Source organism: Equus asinus, chromosome 1 (assembly GCF_041296235.1).
Source record: "Equus asinus isolate D_3611 breed Donkey chromosome 1, EquAss-T2T_v2, whole genome shotgun sequence".
Lineage (NCBI taxonomy): Eukaryota > Metazoa > Chordata > Mammalia > Perissodactyla > Equidae > Equus > Equus asinus.
Window position 1 is genome coordinate 148,857,871 of NC_091790.1, and position 21,190 is coordinate 148,879,060.

Consider the following 21,190-nt stretch of genomic DNA (forward strand, 5'->3'; position numbering starts at 1 on the left):
AAGAAAATATTTTTGATAAAAATAACAAATAATTAACAACAATACAACATAAAGAGTGCCCATAAATCAATAAGAAAAAAACAATTGAGAAAACACAAAAAGAGTATGAAGAGTCAATTCAAATGAGTGATTAACATGGAAAAGTGCTCAACCTTACTGTTAATTGAAGTTGTATAAAGCAATGAGATAAGATGTTTTACTCATTGGGTTAGAAAAAATATTAAAACCATAATGGTAGTGTAGGAAAAAATGGTTTCTTTCCCTGTGTACATGGTCTTTTGAGTTAAAATTTGGCAATAAACATTATTTTTTTAAAACTTTTTATTAAGATTATGATAGTTTACAATGTTGTGAAATTTCAGTTGTACATTATTGTTAGTCAGGTTGTAGGTGCACCACTTCACCCTTTTTGCCCTCCCCCCACCCCCCCTTTCCCCTGGTAACCACCAATCAGTTCTCTTTGTCTATATGTTTAACTTCCACCTATTAGTGGAGTCATACAGAGATTGTCTTTCTCTATCTGGCTTATTTCACTTAACACCCTCAAGGTCCATCCATGTTGTTGTGAATGGGACGATTTTATCCTTTTTTATGGCTGAGTAGTATTCCATTGTATATATATACCATATCTTCTTTATCCAATCATCAGTTGCTTCCACATGTTGGCTATTGTAAATAATGCTGCAATGAACATAGGGGTGCATGGGACTTTTGGAATTGCTGATTTCGACTTCTTTGGATAGATACCCAGTAGTAGCATGGCTGGGTCATAAGCTATTTCTATTTTTATTTTTTTTGAGAAATCTCCATACTGTTTTCCATAGTGGCTTCACCAGTTTGCATTCCCACCAACAGTGTATGAGGGTTCCTTTTTCTCCACAACCTCTCCAACATTTGTCACTTTTTGTTTTGGATATTTTTGCCATTCTAACAGGTGTGAGGTGATATCTTAGGGTAGTTTTGATTTGCATTTCCCTGATGATTAGTGATGATGAGCATCAATATTAACATTTCTGAAATGCATATCCTTTGACTCAGCACTTCCATTTCTGAAATCATTCCACAGGTGTACACACAGACATATGTGCAATGATCACTATTAACGATAAAACTGAAATGGCCTAAGACAACTGGTAAATCTAAAATGTCTATGAGAAGGAACTAGTTAAATAAATTATGATAAATCCATATCAGGAATGAGGTAGACTCAAAAAGAGGTTCATAGTGTATCATTAAAGGAAAAATGCAAGTTAAAAAGAATGTCTTTTTTCCATTAATGAAAGCTATGTCTATATATAATATATCTTTATAAGCACATAGAAAAGCAATAATATTCTCTAATAATATTATAAATAATTGTTATTTCTGCATAAGTCTTGGCGGGAATGAAGGAAAAAAGCGGAAGGAGAATTTTCTCTTTACTCTTTCTACTTCCTTGAATTCCTTTAGAAAGAGCATGCAATATCCTTATAATTTTAAAAATTAATATATATTTATTTTGGAAAATATGAAAAAGCTTTTGGGAAAAACTAAACATTACAGTGTCCTGCTATGGAGATGAGCACTTCTAATGTTTTTATATTTTTACACATATGATTTGCTTAATTCTTTATAAAATTAAGTCCATTCTATATCAGTTTTATATACTGCTCTTTATTAAGTAGCATTCTAGGGGCCGGCCCAGTGGCGCAGCGGTTAAGTGCGCACATTCTGCTTTGTTGGCCTGGGGTTCGCTGGTTTGGATCCCGGGTGCGGACATGGCACTGCTTGGCAAGCCATGCTGTGGCAGGTGTCCCACATATAAAGTAGAAGAAGATGGGCATGGAATGTTAGCTCAGGGCCAGTCTTCCTCAGCAAAAAGAGGAGAATTGGTGGCAGATGTTAGCTCAGGGCTAATCTCCCTCAAAAAAAAAAAAGCATTCTATAACATTTTACCATATGAATAACTTCTTCAAAAACATTTTAAAGTATATTTAATTGTTCATGGTATGGATGGAGTGTAATCTATTTCTCACTCTATTGCTCAATAGAAGGTATTTTATAAATTTTGCTTTTAAAAATAACCATGGTATATTCTTACATAAATCTTTGTTTATCTCTGGTTATTTAGAAAAAATAGATATGGAATTTGGCTTAAAAGACTTGAATATTTTTAACACAAATTCTTATTTCTGAATTTGTATTTATACATTTGAATGCATTTTATACCCATTTAGGGCATAGTTCAAGGCAATATAATTTCAATCATAAGTAAAAAAAAGTACCTGTTAACTTCTAAAAATACGAAAGTTTAAACTTCTGGAATTCAGCAGATCCAATTTTTGAAATTGTAGGGGTGGAGGAAATTAAAATACTTCATTTTCAAGCCAGAAAACCAGCAGTCTGTAAGCACATCAAGTCCTACATGGCTACAGAATTACCTGGTTTGAGCCAATGTGGTTCCCTGGCACAGCTGATTCAGTACTCTGACCTCACCTTCTCTGAGCTAATGGAAATTATTTCTTTCTGCTTTCTGTACCTTCGAAAAACGGCAGGCTTCAAGGTCCCTCCTAATAAATGCCCCGACACTGCCTTGGCCCTCTACTTGTGGAATACATGGGAGTAAAACGTTTCTTCCGTGCAAAGCACATTTTTAGACTAGGCTTTGCATATTTAAAATCTCTACACCTTGGTTTTGTGTGTAGAAGTGTTTTACTGATGTGAAACAAAGGAAAATGCATAGTCTATGGCTTGACTAGAAACAGCACACCTGTGTAACCAGCAATCATAAGAAAGTGAACATTAGCTGAGTCCCTGAAGCCCACGTATGCCCCTCCCCACCTCTGCCTCCTCAAGGCACATCACTCTCCTGAGTTCTGACAGCACAGGTTCATTTTACCTGTGTTTGCAATGAATGCACATAGCATTGTTTTGTTCACGCCTTCTCTTACTCAACTTTGCTCTACCTCATTTCGTTGTTCTTTGTGTTTAGTTTCTTTCTGGTAGGTGATTAAGTCCACCTAGCAGCTTAGTCGATCTACCAACAATAATACTCAGCTCTTTCAGCAAGAACATGGGAAACAAGAGAACATTAATATTTTTTAATGAGCCAAAATGTTGCCCTATTCTCTTTGGGCACAGAGAACAATTCCTAGGCACATATCTGTTTTTCAGAGAGAGTTTTGGAAGGCACACATTTCCTCATGGTAGTCATTACAAAAAAGAAAACCATCCCTGCCTCCTCTGAAGGAGTAGTCCCATCTTATACGGGCAAGATAAATTTTTCAAAAATCATAGATTACTGTGGCTTGAATTGTGTGTACTTCTACATTTTGCTTTTGCTGCTGTATAAGCGGAGGAGTGGAGACGAACTCGGAATTGGTTAGCTTGAGCTTGGAGGCACCATTCTGCCATTAATTAGATGTTTAACTAATTAGCAAGTCACTTAACTCTTGGTATTTACTTTGCTTAATTGTAAAATAAGGATGTGGACAAGATCAGTCCTTAAATTGAGACTTCACAGTTTATACCACCCAAAGTTATATACAAGACTCTGTTTTCATCAGATTTTCTGAGTGGTCTGTTACCTAAGAAAGGCAAAATATCATTCGGCTAGATTGCTTGTTCTCAAATCTCAGCATGCATCAGGATCACCCAAAAGGCTTAAAATTGATTGGGACTGCACCTCCCCACCTCCTGGCCCCACCTCCTGAGTTTCTGACTCAGTAGATCTAGGGACAAGTTCTCAGTAATAACTGATCTTCCTGGTGTCAGGACTACACTGAGAAAGAACCACTGGGCCAAGTGGTTACTAAGATCCATTTCTGTGCTGACTTCTGCAAATGATTATGTCTTCAATAAAGGAGGTGGTTGTATTTCACTCATCTCTCTATCTTTGATTGCCATCTAGCACAATGCATAGCTTGGTAGGAAGTTGGCATTTGGTAAATATTTGAATGAATCAATGAGCGAATGTGCATTAAGAATTCCGTTTTAAAGAGTTGATCATAAATTCATCCTAATGTGTTCCTATACCTTCTTTAAAAAGAACAGTGTTGGAACCACAGCCTGACTTCTACTTAGTAACAATTAGGATTGATACACTAAATAGAAATGCATCATTATTGATTGTGTCATTCTCTGGAACATAGCCAACAAAATGTGGACTCATAATTTATAAAATGATTCTGACACTATCCCTTATTTGCTTCCAAAAGAAGAAATAATACGTTCTTGTGAGGCTTGTCTAGCCAGGCTCTATAACAGTGCATTGTGGGTGTTGACAACCTGTTGTTGACCAATTGTGAGCCCCTCAGCCTATCCCCTCCAGCCTAGAACAGATCCAAAACGGTAAAATATCTACCTTTCTCAAACTCTAGTGTGCATCAGAATCACCTGAGGGCTTGTTAATTATGAATTGTTAGCCGCAGAGTTTCAGACTCAGTACACCTGGGGTGGGGCCTGAAGATCTGCATTTCTAACAAGTTCCAAGGTCACGCTCCTGCTGCTAGTCCAGTGACCTCACGTTGAGAACCACTGGGCTAGATAGTTTCTAATCCCTTAGTAACAGGCATGTTGAAGCAACCCAGCCCCACAGAATGGGACCTTGATCTAGACAACCTCAAAAGCGCTGGAATTTCTAAAATTTCTTACCTAGCTTTCTCAAACTCCTGTCTCCTCTGAAATCCTAAAGTAGTCTTAAGAAGTACAAGGGTTTGAAACATCTCAATTCACACAGTCTAGAATTCTTACAATAGAAAAAAATCCTTTGAGTAAACCCTGGAAACTCTCTTAGCATTCTCCTTTCCCTTGAACAGGAAAACCCAATGGTTTTCTAAGTGTAGACCCCAGACCAGCAGCATCAGCATCACTGGGAGCTAGCTAGAAATGGAAATTGTCAAAATCCACTCCAGACATGCTAAATCAGAAGCTCTGGGGGTAGACCCAGGAATCTATTATAACAAGCCCTCCTGGTGATTCTGATGCACACTTAGGTTTAAGAACCACTGGCCTGACCTAAACTTCAAGTGTTAGACCATCTTGGAACACATTCCTAAAAGACATGAGGATTGGAGGACAATTAGAGTACAGGCAGGACCAGGCTTTGGCACAAGGTAAGGGGTTAGTGAGATGGTAGATTTCATGTTTTTGAAGGCTGATCAGAGACTGGAAAACATCTCCAGAGACTATAACTATATGACTCAGATCAAACTATGGGAATAGCTGGTGGCTAGTATGAACTCATTCCTAAGTGCGTGTGAACACCTGAAAAGTAATAGTTCTTCTAAAAACTAGTTTTTCTCAACTTTTTATCTTCTTTTTTTTTTTTTTTTTTTGAGGAAGATTAGCCCTGAGCTAACTGCTGCCAATTCTCCTCTTTTTGCTAAGGAAGACTGGCCCTGAGCTAACATCTGTGCCCATCTTCCTCTACTTTATACATGGGACGCCTACCACAGTACGGCTTGCCAAGCGGTGCCATGTCCGCACCAGGGATCCAAACCAGCCAACCCGGCTGCCAAAGAGGATGTGTGCACTTAACCGCTGCTGTGCACTTAACCGCTGCACCACTGGGCCAGCCCCATTTATCTTCTTATTGAACAATGAAGTGAAAAGGGATTCCCAGTGTTTTTTTTCTTCTTTCTAGTATGCTTATCAACAAGCAGGTTTCGTAGTAACAAACAGCAATTTTTCTAAATACAATGGAATCTGGAAGATGAGTATTTTCAACATATCTCAGAATAGACTTCTGGATAATAGAGAGGAACATAGGGGGAACAGAGAAATCAAAGATGAATTTTATGTATATATGCACATGGGAATCTAGATAGGAGGATTACATACAGGCTAACTAGCTTGCAACAAAAGATTTTAAAATTCTGATGCCACATTAATGTTGTGGACAAAGCACATGAAATATCTGATCATTCATCTTTTGTTGGTCAAACGATAAACCTTTCCCACGGATTTTGGTTAAGCTGTTTATTTGCCCATACAGCCTCTATCCTTTCGTTCACAACAAAGCATGTTTCACAGTGGAGCCAATGAAAAAGACAAGATTTGTACGCCACAGCCAATAATAGAGGCCGACGGAAGTGATGTCAGCGGAAGTACAAGGGAAGGTCAGCGAACACCGAACGCTAGCAGTTTTCTTGTACTTGTGAGAAAAGTCGGAGGCAAAGGTGGAGCAAAAAGTTTTAAACAAATGCTGCCCACCCGCTTTGACCGGTCAAAGGTCCCCGTGCTCAAGCTGCCCTAAGACCGGGAGTACGCGTGCATTGACGGCCCCCCTTCAACCTGAGGTGCAAGACATGCAAGACAAACCTCCTGGGGCAACAAGTTCAGCGCTCAGAGACGCTGCAGAGCGAGGCGGCCGGGCCTGCGCAGTTTCCGCTTCTGTGCCAAGTGCGTGCTGCCTGGCAGAGAGCACCTTCAGGGCAGAGCCTGAAAACACAAACCACACCAGGGAGCGGAGTCACGCCTATTTTCCAGGCCGAGGAGCTCCTGGAGGCCGAGGAGCTCCTGGAGGCCGAGGAGAAGAGGGTGCAGAGGGAGCAGGAGGACGAGGAGCTGAACAACCCCATGAAGGAGCTGGAGAACCGAACTGAGGACTCCAAGCTGGAGACAGTTCTGAAGAACCTGCGGGACCTCAAGGGCAGTGGCAGACCCATGTGGACTTGGAGGCCGTGCTGAGGCAGGAGCAGGAGCAGAAGGAGGACGAAGTTAGTGGCGGCCTAGAGGGAAGAAGCTAGGAAACAAAGACTGCTGGAGACTCCAATTCGGAGGAGGAGGATGCTGCTCCCACCCCGGTCAGCCCTCCTGCCCAATCCCATCTCCATCCTGGAGGAGGCCCCAAAGGCTAAGAGGAAAGTGGAGAAATGGGAGAGGAGCGTGGGCACCCTTGGCAGCAGGCCCCAGCTATTGGACTTGGTCGTGGTGAAGAAAACGTACCTGGATCGCAGCACCCGCCCTGGGCACCGTGAAGAACGGGAAGCTGCCGACCCTGGACCCCAGACGCCCCGCACCTCCTCCCTGAGTCAGCTGGGCACATATTCGGACAGCGAGGACAGCAGTGGCAGCAACTGTCTGGGGCCACCGCCCAGGCCCTTCCCTGGGGCAAGGGTCACACGTCTAGCTCCAGCCAGTGGGGGCAGGAGGCCTTGGCACCAACCACAGCCACGACTGGACAAGCATGAAGCCCTCCAACCAGTGGGGCCAGCAAGGGCTTCAGCCTAGGGACTGGGTTTCTCTCCTGTCACCCCACCCAGTTAGTCCTCTGGGATCTCAGGGTCCCCAACTCACTCTGGCCCCTACCTGGCACCTAGTTCAGGGCTGCAACATCCCTGGAGCAGCGCTGAGCTTCTGGCAGGCATTTGAAGTCCTGTCTTGAACAGTCCTTGAGATGTCAGCCATGTTTTGGGCGGATGGGTGAGCCCATCCACCCCTGGTTGGCTCCATCTCTTCCTGCCACAAAACTGTCCAGAGCCAGTAAAAGGATGCTGCCGGGGAAAAAAAACATTTCACATCATAGCATGTGAGTACTGAACAACTTCTGAAATATATGAATTATGACAATGGCCCATGGACTATTTACAAGTACAGTTTAAAATTTCCGGATATTTGATTTTTTCTAACGTTGTTATTGCTTTCTAGTTTAATTTCACAATGGTTAGAGAAATATGCAGTATGATTTCAAAGCTTTTAAATTTATTGAGACTTGTTTTATAGCCCAGCATATGGTCTATCTTGATGAATATCCCATGTGCACTGGAAAATAATGTGGACTCTGCAGTTGTTGGGCAGAGTGTTCTATAAATATCACTGATGGTGGTGTTCAGAGCGTCTGCCTTTAATGACTTCTTTGCCCAGTAGTTGTATCAACTGCTGAGAAAGGGGTATTAAAATCAACCCTGATTGTAAAGTGTACATTTCTCTGTTTAATTTGACCAGTTTTGCTTCATGTATCTAGAAGCTCTGTTATTAAATGCCTAAACCTATGATCGTTATATCTTTCTCATGAATTGGCCAATTTTTCATTATGAAATTGATATCGATCCTGAAGTGAGTTTGGTTACCTGTTGCACAGCAAGCCAATCTCTGCCACCAGGTGCAGTGGAAGAAAGTAGGACTTTATTATTGCAAGTGCTGAGCAAGGAGAATGGGTAACTAATGCTGAAATCCCAAACTCCTGGAAAAGCTACAAGCAAGGGTTTTTACTTGGGGTTTTAGGTGGCCGGGTGGGGGGGAACATATAGCGTTGCTAGTGGGCATTTTCCCGCCAGCCTGTGTTTGGCCTTGATTGGCTGCTTGCAGGGAGAGGGGAATGGTAAGACAGGATGATTGCTGGTGGGCGTCCTTGGCTGTCTTGCCTTCATAATGGATGGTGGTTTCTAGTGTCAGGGAGCCAAGGAGTTGAGGTCTGGGAAGCCTCAGTTTTCTGATATCCTCTAGACACCAGTTTTCCTGGGGCAGACTTCAAGGACGCATGATTAGCTAAAACTTTAATGTGAGTCCAATGCCAGGCTACCTGGACTTGAACAATTTGTAACTTCTATTTGGTTGTAAAGCTTGGGGAGTCAAAGGTTAAGAGACAGATACTTAACATATGAGTGTAGCTAAAGAAGCAGGGAGCCGAATGTTTTTGGTTTTAACCCCATATATGCTGGGTTCAATGTAGGTGAACCGATGTCAGGACTGATGTTAACTAAGAGCTGATAACAAAATGTCCCTCTTTGCTTCTAGTAATAATCTTTGTCTTGAAATCTACTTTACCTGATAGTACAACCAACCCACCCTTTTTAGTGTTGAAGAGAAAAACCACAGGCCCCAAATGGCATCCCTTGTGCTAATGTATGTATATATGTATTTATTTATTTGTTTACATATGCTTTTTTTAAAGGGGTGGGGGAGAGGCGCACTTACCCAGTGCTCTCTCTTTCTCTGTGTTGACTCCTCCCATTGTTTGCCTCCCCACCAGTATCTGCTTGATTTTTTGTTACTCTCCACTGCCTTCAAGTAATTGTTTTCCTATTTTGTTTAGAGTTTATAGTTGTTATCCATGGGGAGTTTGGTCTTATAGAAACTACTTAGCATTACCAGAAGCAGGACCTTGAATAGTGAATTCTTCTAGGAATCTTACTGACCAGCCCACCATTCCAGCTTGCAGCTATAGCCACACAATTTCCACACCTATCCTTGTTCTCTTAGGTGTTTATTAGATGTAACCTTTTTTTAAATTTTTTATTTATTTTTACTTTTTTACTTTTTATTGAGATTATGATAGTTTACAACCTTGTGAAATTCCAGTTGTACATTATTGTGTGTCAGTCATATTATAGGTGCACCACTTCACCCTTTGTGCCCACTGCCTACCCCCCCTTTCCCTGGTAACCACTCATCTGTTCTCTTTGTCCACGTGGTTAACTTCCACATATGAGTGGAGTCATGCAGAGATTGTCTTTCTCTCTCCGGCTTATTTCACTTAACATATAATACCCTCAAGGTCAGATGTAAGCTTTTTTGATTCTGCTACATTTGTCTCGTTAAAAATTCTGAAAAATAAAATCTGTAGCTTTCACGTCTAGAGAGTTAACTTGAGGAACAGTTTATCACATTATTGTTAATGGCTTCAAGTGGGGTTCAGTTTGCCCAAAGTCAAGAGTGATCCAGGAGATAAAACAGGAGAGTCTGTGTCTGTTGTGAACTTGGCATCTGACTCCACCATAATCAATAATTCACGTTCTACAGCACGCCAAGATCCTGGGCAAAGATATGTAGGAAAGTCAGTTAACTCGTGTTCAACTTGATTGCTCCCAGCTCCAAAGAGAGGGTTCTGGTTCCAGAAATCCTCCTTAGCCTGAGGGTACCATTTCTGTCAGGTATTAGTTACCTTGGCAGAAGCAAGAAAAACCCGATATTTTTTAAAAATCATTGTAAGTGTGAGTTCACCTCTATTAAAACTTAATCAGGAAGGCAGCTATGCTCATCACTATCAAAAAAAAAAAAAAAAAAGGAGGGGGCACTGGCCCTGTGGGCCAAGTGGTTAAAGTTCTATGTGTTCCACTTCGGTGGCCTGGGTTTGCGGGTTCGGATCCCGGGTGCGGACCTGCTCCACTTATCAGCTATGCTGTAGAGGCATCCTACGTAGAAAGTAGAGGAAGATTGGCACAGATGTTAGCTCAGGGCAAATCTTCCTCAAGTAAAAAAAGAGGAGGATTGGCAACAGATGTTAGCTCAGGGCGAATTTTCCTCACGAAAAAGAAAAAAAAAGAATCAGGGACTGGGAATGTATGGTGCTGTGGGGAAGAGAGAATTTCTTTAGGTCATAATTTATGTCACAAAATGAGTAATCACACAGGAAATGAGCATCAGTATCACACCATGGGAGAAGGGGCCAGTTATCAGGGCTCTCATTGTTTTGTGTCCTTATAGGCACCTTTCAAACCTTTTATACCTTATTATGTTCTAGTTGATGGGAAAAACACAAAATTACAAATATTGGCATATTTCCTGGTAATTTTAGTATCACCTCTACTGGCAGCTTGTTCAAAGCACTGAAAGATAATGATGATAAACCACTTTAGAAATAGATTGTGGGTTTCATTACATTCCAGAACTTAGTGATTCAGTGTTTTTTATTATAGTATGATATCAAGATATAAGGATGCTAAAATCTGTATTAGTCAGAGTCCTACCAGAGAAATAGAAACAGTAGGAGATATATGTATACACCACACATACATAAATATACACACATATATACACACACACATTTATACACACCCATATGCACACATGGGGATATATATACTATTTTGCATGGAAACAAATAATGTGGAATAACAAAATTGTTTTATTTAATCCCATTTTAAAGTGCTGCAAATATTATGAATTCAGTTTCTCTTCAGATCAAAGTAATACCCCCCCAAACTGTCAAGGAAAATCTCTAAAATGGATATTATAACCTTTTCATTCTTATAATAGTTTTGGAGGACTATGTTTGTTTATGTTCAAAGCCCGAAGTAACATAGTTTTGGGGACAAGTGCATCAGATCGGGATTCCAGAGACTGTGGTCTCCAAAAAAGAAATTTTTTTTTAGTTAAAGAAAAAGAGAGAGCCAGCCCTGATGGCCTAGTGGTTAAAGTTTGGTGCTCACCGCTTTGATGGCCTGGTTCACTTCCTGGTCATGGAACCACACCACCCATCTGTCAGTTGCCATGCTGTGGCAGCAGCTCACACAGAAGAACTAGAACTAGAATGACTCATAGCTAGCTTACACAACTGTGTACTGGGGCTTTGGGGAGAAAAAACAAACAGAGGAAGACTGGCAACAGGCGTTAGCTCAGGGCAAACCTTTCCCTACAAAAAAGAAAAGAAAAGAGAGTGAGACTATGGTCCCTCTGTTCTTCATTCTTATCCTCTGTTGACTTGGGTTTCTTCTCTTGTAAAATCAGAGGGTTAGACATGATGACCTCTAAAAGCACGTATCTTTCTAAGTGTCTGTGATTTCATAAGTGCATTCATACGACCTGAGAGTGGCTCCAGAACTGCCTGTTGACCTCCGTGAACCCTATGGATATGCTATCAGGATACCCTAAAAGAATGGTTGTAATAAAACGATTTAAAGATTTGGTATTGCCACAAATGACACTTTTTTAAAATGCACAATAAAATTCATAAAAGTCACAGATAAGGCCCTACATCACCCTGTGGTTAAAAATAATCATTTAAGTCAGACTCTAATTTCTAAAGTTGTTTTAGTTAGATTGAGTCTAAAGCTTCGTTCCTTTTTTCCCCTTGTGTATTAAAAAAAAGTTATTTTCCATATACAATGACCAACAAAGTTTCAAGCAAACAAGTGAACTCCTCAGAAGTTATGATTTATGCATTGTTTTAGATATGAGGAAAGTATTCTTGTTCTTAAAATCATGCTGAAAATAAAGAATGATTCTACTAGTGAAAGATTTGTAAGTAACTAAATGAATACAGTAGATGCCTCTGAAGATTGGACCGCAAAATATGTTAGAAATGTGTGCATTCAGGAAAATTACCTAGAACTCATGAAAGAATATGCTGCTGCTTAAAAAAAATAGCAGCCAGCTGGCAAGGGCTTGCCAAATAGTGGTGTCAAGGGAACTCAAGGCAGATGGTTATAGCCGGACAGCCCAACTCCCGTATGAAATGTATGTGCCATGGCAATATCAGAGTCACCTACCAGTGTCTCAGCTTTGTCCTGGGGGCCAGTCTTCGTTCCTTCTGACATATTCCCACAATGGAAAAGTGAAGAGGAAAGGGAACTCAGGGTAGAGAGAATTGGAGGGACAGGAAGGAAGAATTGGGCTGATTTAATGAAGTGCTTGCTCCAGTGACCCACTTAATTTTTGTCCATCTCAGTTAGGAGTTAGAACACTACAGGGTACTGTTTCAAAAAAAGCAATAACCCATTTTCCAAGAAATATGGAGGAGATTAGATAACTTGCTGTACATTTCTGTTTTTAAAAACTCAGGTAGTAAGCTTGAATCATCCAACCGAATAGCTAATTAAAAAATATGGCCGATTAGTGTCTGTTTTAGAAGGCAGCTGTGCTCACCGTTGTACCACCCACGCTGCACGTATCAGTGTCTGTTTTGGATGAATTGAGGGGTTTTTTTTTCTTCACTTTATAAACACTGAAAAATAATTTAAAAAGTAAAACACATGGTGCTAAAGATCTAAGTTTTGAAACTTGATTGGAATATTTAGAGGTGGTCTTAGCCCCCAGAAGTGCAATACCTGGAGTAGGCTAAATGTAACTTCATGCCTTGCCTTTTTAAAAATTTGATCTCTTACCGGCCTTCTTCCAGCAGGATTTTAGCAGAAAATGCTAGAAGACATGGACACACACACACACACACACACACACACACACGGAGAACAGCTCTGAGGTTATTATCTTGGAAGGTAAACAAGGGATAAGATGAAAAGCAATCATGGAATCCAGCCCAGGAGAATGCAAGAAGACAATAATATTCTTAATTCTACGTGGAAGCAGAAGCAAGCCACGGGCAGTCTGGGCTCTGAACCAAATAGGGGAGAGGATTATCAGAGAAAACCTCAAAGATCGATATTTAATTAAGGAGAATAAAAGTATTGCAGTTGGGAAACATTTTTCATATCAAGTTGGTCTGATAGTTCCAGACTTATCTCAAAATAATGAAGATTCAAGATGAGTTTATTCTACTCAAATTCATAGGAAACTCAAATTATATTAAGCAGTGATGAACAGTTAAAATTTACTGATTAGAGTCACTAACTGGGTATAGGGATTGGCATTTGCTTGAATCTTCCTCTAGTTGTCTATCTTATTTAAAATTAATTTGTTAGTGTTTTTGTTATAGTGAATAGCCTTCTGATCTATAGCTTAGGTAGTCGCACATAGGAGAAATCTAAGTATTATAAGACAGCTTAGGCAATACCATTTACCTAGAGTTTCAACCACCTTCTTCTTCTTCTTTTTTTTTTTTGGTGAGGAAGATTGTTGCTGAGCTAACATCTGTGCCAGTCTTTCTCTGTTTTGTATGTGGGACACCACCACAGTATGGCATGCTGAGTGGTGTGTAGGTCCATGCCTGGGATTCAAACCTGCAAACCCCAGGTGGCCAAAGCAGAGCATGTAAACTTAACCACTAGGCCACTGGGCCGGCCCCTCAACCACCTTTTAAGGTCTGTAACTGGAGGCATTGGCTTGAGCAGTGCTAGCCTCACAAATACACTTAAAAGCAACACCACAGGCAGCACGTGAGATCCCGCGAAGGAGGTGAGTGAAAGCTGCTTGCAGACCATTGTTGTATTAGTTTCCTGTCAGCACTAACAAGTCACCACAAACGTAGTGGCTTAAAACCTAACAAATTGTAACCTTAACTGTTCTGGAGGCGAGAAGTCTAAAATAGGTCAGCAGAGCTGTGTTCCTTGTGGAGGCTCCAGGGAAGAATCCAGGTCCTTGCCTTTTTCAGCTTCAAGAGACTCCCTGCTGACCTTGGTTTGTGGCCCTGTGCTCCATCTTCAGAGCCAGCAGCGTAGCCTCTGCTTCTCTGCATTCCTACTCTCCCTCTACGGGACTCTTTGCCCACATCAGAATCACCTTACGCCTGGTAATCCAGGATAATCTCCCCATCGCAAAAGCCTTCATTTAATCACATCTGCAAAGCTCCTTTGCCGTGTAAAGTAACACATTCACAGGTTCTGGAGATTGGGATGAGGGTATCTTTGCGAGGGGGACATCATTCAACCTTCAACAATTGTCAAAATGCCAATGAGAATCTAAAGAAGCTTGGCTATAGTGCTCATTCACAGTGAACTATTATAAGAGGAAAAAGAGATCATTAGCTCAGGATACTTTAATTCAGCCTTGATTGAGTTAAAGGAAAAAAGTCACTGGACAAAGATTTCTCAAGTCAAACCTGAAGGAAAAATAAAAAGGTGCTGTAACAATGGACTCCGTGAATTCAAAGCTTGAGGTTAGTCATTGCTATATGTTTAGTGAAGTGAGGAAGAAAGATAAAGAACACAGAATTCTTAGCTTTGATTTACCATAAAAAGTAAATTAAACCTAACTTTAGTCCATTCCTTGTCATCCTAAAGTGAAATCTTAGTCTGTTTATTAAAAGGGGAAGGGAACTTTCCCCTAATATTTCAATTTTTTTATTTGTCTTTTATATTGATATTTAATTTTGTTTTATTAGATATGCTCTAAGCTCTGTTGACCTTAGAACTACTCTGTTTTATGGAAAGCAGTGTCTGTGAAAATCTTTGTTTTGAAGGATGGTGTTTGTTCAGTGAAAGTTGTAAACCCTGTTTGTCTTAGCAAGTTGAGGTTACTCACCAGCCTCATGGTAATTACTGATGATGACTTCACTGATCCTGTTGGAAGCAACTCAGCCCATGAAAGGTTAATCACTTAAATTAGAAGAGTACCTCGTAGAACCACTTGACTTGCTTCCACCTGGAATACAACTCCTATGGCTCCCTGGGCCACTTGTCCGTGATGGGCAGTGTCACGTTCTGTAGCTGTCCACTGCAGTAGATGTCCCAGTGGCGGAATACCTCTTGGACACTCTCGAGGTATCAGAGAGGAGTGATGGGGACCCATGTCACTCATTTTGCTCATTGTTTTGGGGGTCCATGGGCATGCCTTTAAATTCCTCTCACTTTGGGAACCCCTAAGGCAACTGTGCACGGCTGGAGGCCACCAGATAAAGGAGTCAACAATTCCAGGGCCTGCCTGGTCACCAGGGAGCTGCAGATGTCCTTTTGAATTAGATAACTGAGTGTTGTTTCTTTCACTGTGATGATTATTTAGCTCTTAAAAATTTATTTGTATTTGTCACCTAATTGTTCTTCTGTGAGCTAGTTAAACTTTTATAGCTTCAAATTTCTGTGGACTTTTAAGTGAGTATTCAGAATACTTCAAACATCTTCTTGTCTTTTGATCTCATCAGAGACCGCGTTAGCTAGCAGCTTTCTGTAAAGGCTAATGGATATAAATCCAGACAAGGAAAGTCAGAATAGTATTTGAATTTATTCTGAGTTATTGTGTGCCAGTGGGTCCAAATCTGTAAAATGTTACTTGCTGGTTTCCTAAATCATTTGAATACCCTGAGTGGTACATAAATAATTCACTAGTGACTTTTAATTAAGGCTCTGCAGTGAAAGCTGCTTTATGCAAAATTAAATGCTTTTTAATAGCTAATTTAGAAACACTTTTAAACCCTGGAAGTACCATACCAGGGAACTAAGCAAATTGCTAATTTCATTTGGCAAAGTGTTCTCAGATGACACTTAGGGTTCAATTTCTTTTTGTAAGTGTAGGTTTCTTTTTGTTCACAAAACTTGGAATGTTCTTCTAATATTGCCAATACTTCTCACAGAAGATATCAAGTGAGAAAACATAGACCACGTTATATATTAAATAATATTTTATGTTAATGTGAAAAAATAATATAGCCTATGAATACTTGGGAGCTAAATAATGTTTCATGTCTTTATCTAAGTTTTATAGATATTAAAGGCATTATGGATTGAATTGTGTTCCCTCCCACTTCATATGTTCGTCTCCTAACCCCATTACCTTAGAACGTGACCTAATGTGGAAATAGGATCACTGAAGATGGAATTAGTTAAGAGGAGATCATTCATTCTGGAATAGAGTAGGTTTCTAATCCAGTATGACTGGCGTTCTTATTAAAAGGGGAAACTTGGACATAGAGACACACAGAGGGAGAACACCGTGTAAAAATGAAGACAGAGATCAGGGTGCTGCAGCACAAACCAAGGAGCACAACAGGTTGCCAGCAAACCACCAGAAGCTGAAAGAGCAGCATGATACAGATTTTCCTGTACAGCTCTCAGAAGGAACCTCCTGACACATTGGTTTCGGACTTCCAGCCTCCATAACTGTGAGACAATAAATTTCTGTTGTTTAAGCCCCCAGTTTGTGGTAATTTGTCATGGCAGCCCTAGCCGAATGTTGTGGACTGAATGGTTGTGTCCCCCAAAATTCTTATGTTGAAGTCCTAACCCCCAATATGATGGTCTTTGAAAGTAGGGCCTTTGGGAGGTAATTAGGTTTAGATGAGGTCATGAGGGTGTGGCCCCTATGATGGGATTAGTATCCTAGTAGGAAGAGACAGCAGAGAATTTGTAGTCTCTCTCTCTCTCTCCACGTTGTGAAGACACAGTGAGAAAGTGGCCATCTGCAAGCCAGGAAGAGAGCTCTCACCAGAGCCTAACGATGCTGGCACCCAGATCTTAGACTTCCCAGACTGTGGGAAATGAGTGTCTGTTGTTTAAGCTACCCAGTGTATGGTATTTTGTTATATTAGCTGGAGCTGACTAAGACAAAACTCTAGGCAACCCACATGGAACTCCAAGTTGAGTATGAAGCACAACCAGCTCTGCTGGTGGTCTGAAATCAAAATTTCTTCTAAAATGTTCAAGATAATTATGATTAAATGTCAAATTTGTGAGCATCCTGAAATCGGTCAGAAATTGCTGTTAGAGATAGATGAATATAACAAATACTATTAAATATGCAGTATAATGCAGTGTTCTAAAATGCTTCAGTACTGGGAATCTTACCACACAGAGCTAATTTAAACATTTGCCCAATTAAAACATAGAGTAATCAAAGGCTTCTGTAAATGTGACTGGGCAAATTTAATTGACGTTTCAGTAATTATATGTAATTCACTAAGGCCAAATAATTTCCTTTTTATCTTCAAAACAACCCTGTAGGGTAGAGCTATTATTAATCTGACTTTACAGCTGATGAACCAGCTTAGCAGAGCTGAATTACTCATCCAAATTTCTATAGATAACATGTCATGGAAGTCTGACTTCTACATGTGAGTTCTCAAGCAAATGCTATACCACCTTATAACTTTCGAAATATAAGTTCTAATAAGTTTATTTTATGTCTATCATTATTTTAATAAAAAACTTAAAAATAGAAGTTGCCTTTGGAATTTACCATCTCTGAAAGTTCAGCCTGGCTCTTTGAAATATGTGATTATAGTGAAGTATATTTAAGATTATATTAAGTATATACTTCAATATATGTTGAAGTATATATTAAGTATATTTAAATTAATATATTAAGTATGTTATCTCAGAAGGTTTTTTTTCTTACGTAGACAAAGGAAATTTTTAAACTCGGTGGTGGTATTCTTATTTCTTGTGGATTCTTAAACTCTTACTTAGGATCTGTTCCTTAATTTTCTAATCTAGTATTTTAGGAATTATGTAGAATGGAACTAAAATGTGTTTTGCAAGTATAAATCGCTATTTATTATGACTGATGCAATAGAATATCAGTGTCATCTTAATATAATTTTATGTTCTGCTTGAGATCTGTTGTCTTTTCCTACCAATTGCATTGAACCAAACTCTTTTGCTGTTATATTTATCTAACGTTTTATCACTATTATTACTTTTCCACAAATATTCCCCAAGCCTTGCTTCATTAATAGTCCCTATTACCAAAGTTTATTAACTTCTCACAGGGTTGCTGTCGCAATTGAATGAGATGAAAGTTATTCCATAGTACAAGTTATCTCATATGCAAGATTATGCAAGTTACCTAGCTTCTCACAAAATTGTAATCACAATTAGATGACATAATACATATCACGTGCTTAACACCTTGTCAGGCACATAGTAAGCACTCATTACATATTAGTTGTAGATAATAATAATAACAACAAGATGAGGTTCTTTTAATAATGAATACAGAGATTTACGTTATAATAATGGGTTATTATCATATACATACTGATAATAGTTAATTAAAAATGGGAAATAAATCTTCTGCCTATGCTCAATAAATTAAAACAAAAAAATAAATAATTTCTTCTTTTTATTTATACCTGTATACCTTTATACTTTTACCTATTTGTCAGTAGGGGTACCCTAGAAAGTTAAGCCAAGAGACCCAGATTGCTCATGGGGGTCTTAGAGGAACAATGGTACCCGGACTGTTGTTACACTTGGTGCCTACAGGTACTTCTGACCTGAGTGTCATTCTCCAGGACTCCCCTGGGACCATAAAATTGGTCCCCAAGCTGTGGATGACTCTGTTGGTTGACTGACCTGAGATTTCTTCCTGTGCAATATTTGCTAGATGGAGATGCTAAATAACTTGAAATGCACAGCTCCTCATGCAGATGAATAAGCTCATGATATCAGATGCCTGGAAGGGTGAGGGTTATAAGTACTTTCTGCTGGGTAATACCCTGAGAAGTCCCCAGAAATTTCCTTGGTGAGTTCTAGAGCCTAGTTAACTGTGTCAATGCTTAGTGGCTGAAGCCAGAGAGATGGGAAATTCTGCCAGTGCTATATTCCTTCATAGTTCTAAGTACTACTATCTCACTTTTTTTTTTTTTTTTTTTTGCAGATTGCCATAAACAAGTAGATTCTTTTTTGATTGGTGATTAGATGCCAAAAAAAGAGTAGATTATTCTTTGATGGTTTTAATATCTGGCATATATCTTTGGGCCAGAACAAGACTGGAAGAAGCATTTCATTTCTATGAGTAGCCTCTGAAATGGAAATGAGTCAACTATTAAAATTAAATAGAAACTTTAATTAAATAGCCAATATAATACTGGAGGAACTTTAGAAATGTCTCTCTGGTAAAGGGTAAGGATGATTCTGGACTGTACAACAGCTCAAGAAGAGAAATTTATTGATGTTGCTGGACCAGGGGATGGAACCACCGAGATATATTAGTGATTGGAAATCTCGGGTTTGACTGGTGTCAGTGGGTGACTCTCGTGGTATTCTGAGCTGTCATTCTAAGCCTCTCCCACTGCTCATGTCCCATGATCCACATCACATCCTGCATGACAGACTTCTGTTTTAGAACAACACTGCAGTGGCAATCCACCAGGACCCCTTAGCAAGCATGTACATGCTTTTATTGAGGAAGACAATCTATCAACCATAGACTGGGTAAAAGGGCAGAGATTCCTGAGAAACCTACACCTACCCAGATAGGATCCCATGTAAAGTTTCTTACAGTCTTGATTTCCTCATTCTCAGCTCCTCCCTGTGAGAGCTAAGCTGGGAATCATGAGTGCTCGTCAATTTTCCAGAGTCAAGACAATCCCACGGATACTGATACCATGGAAAGAGGAAGCTCCCATTTTAATCAATGTGGAACAAATGATTTAGTATCTGAGGACCACGAGACCTATCCTGTGATAAGTGGTGGACATTTAGCACTAACAAGAAGGACCTAGTCCATGACTTTGTAGAACTTATGTTCTACTGGGAAAGAAAAATACATAAATATGTAATTGCAATTGTTGGAAATGCTTTGAAGGAATAATACAGGGTATTAGAGCATTTATTAAGTGGACCTAATTTAGAATGAGGGTAACATTTAACTTGAGAAGTAAAGGGTGCATGGAATTTAGTCAGGCTTTGCAAAATGACAGGGAAGTGGTATGGGAACTGGGGGTGTGTTGGGAGAGAAAAGATGTGAGGATGGACGGTTCAGGCAGAATGAACAATGATCCTGTAGGAAGGCCCTTGAGGAGATTAGAGATTTGATGTGACCTAGAAACAAAAAAAGAAAAAAGGTCAGTGACGATGTGGAAGCAGGGTGAGGGATGGGAGGAGACTGGGAGATGAGTCTGTAGATGTGGACTGGGCCTAGTAGCTCAAATTCAGCAATTTGGGTTTTATCCATAGAGCAAAAGAAGTATCTTTTTCACTCCAGCTTTATTGAAATATAATTGACATTTGCATTGTGTAAGTTCGAGGTATTTAACTTATTGATTTGATACATTTATAAATTGCAAAATAATTACTGCCAGAGCATTAGCTAACTCCTCCAACCTGTCACATAATTACCACTTCTTTTTTGTGGTGAGAAGATTTAGGATCTAGTCTCTTAGGAACTTTCAAGTGTATAATGCAGTATTATTAGCTATAAGCACCATGTATACATTAGATCCTCGGAACTTGTTAATCTTATAACTGGAAGTTTGTACCTTTTGACCAATAGTGCCCCATTTCCCTCAGCCAGACCCTGGTAACCACCACTCTAAGAAAGATTTTGAAAGTTCTTCATCAATAGTGGGTCATAAACAAATTTATGTGAAGGACGAATTGTAGGAAACAGGAGTAAAAGAAAGGAAGCTGGCTCAGAGACCACACCAGTAACCCAGGTGCCTATGAGGAGGGATTGGAGTGCTGTGAAGGCAGTGGAGACACTGAGAAGTGGACAGATTTCCTAAAAGTAAAATCAGCAGGACTTGATGACTGAACACCAGGACAGTATGAGGTACAGGGAGGTGTCAGGAGGTTTTCCACATGAGTTAGTAGTGATGATGTTTGTTTGCAGTGTTGGAGGTACCTTGGAGGAGAGGGCAACCATTGACTAGGAATTGTAGGGGAGGAAGACATTTCCTCTACCCTCTCTGGGTTCGTCTTGCCGGAGAACGAATTAAATTCACATGAGATGGAGTAGCAGGAGAAAATTAAACAAAGCTTTATAACATGTATACATGGGAGAGGCTCAGGCAAGCTGAGCAAGTCGCCAAAATGGCTGACGCCCCCACCTTAAATATCATATTCAGCTAAAGACAAAGGAGGATGTTGGGGGTGGGGAGAGTCAGTTACAAGAGGTTACCAGACAATCACAATAAACAAATGCAGATTTAAGTCCTTGC

At 40.0% G+C, this 21,190-nt stretch overlaps 1 pseudogene; it reads left to right on the forward strand.

Annotated features, from left to right (window-relative positions):
- The first annotated feature begins 5,041 nt into the window (after window positions 1–5,041).
- LOC106824323 (splicing factor YJU2 pseudogene) lies at window positions 5,042–7,961 on the forward strand (annotated as a pseudogene).
- Window positions 7,962–21,190: the final 13,229 nt, after the last annotated feature.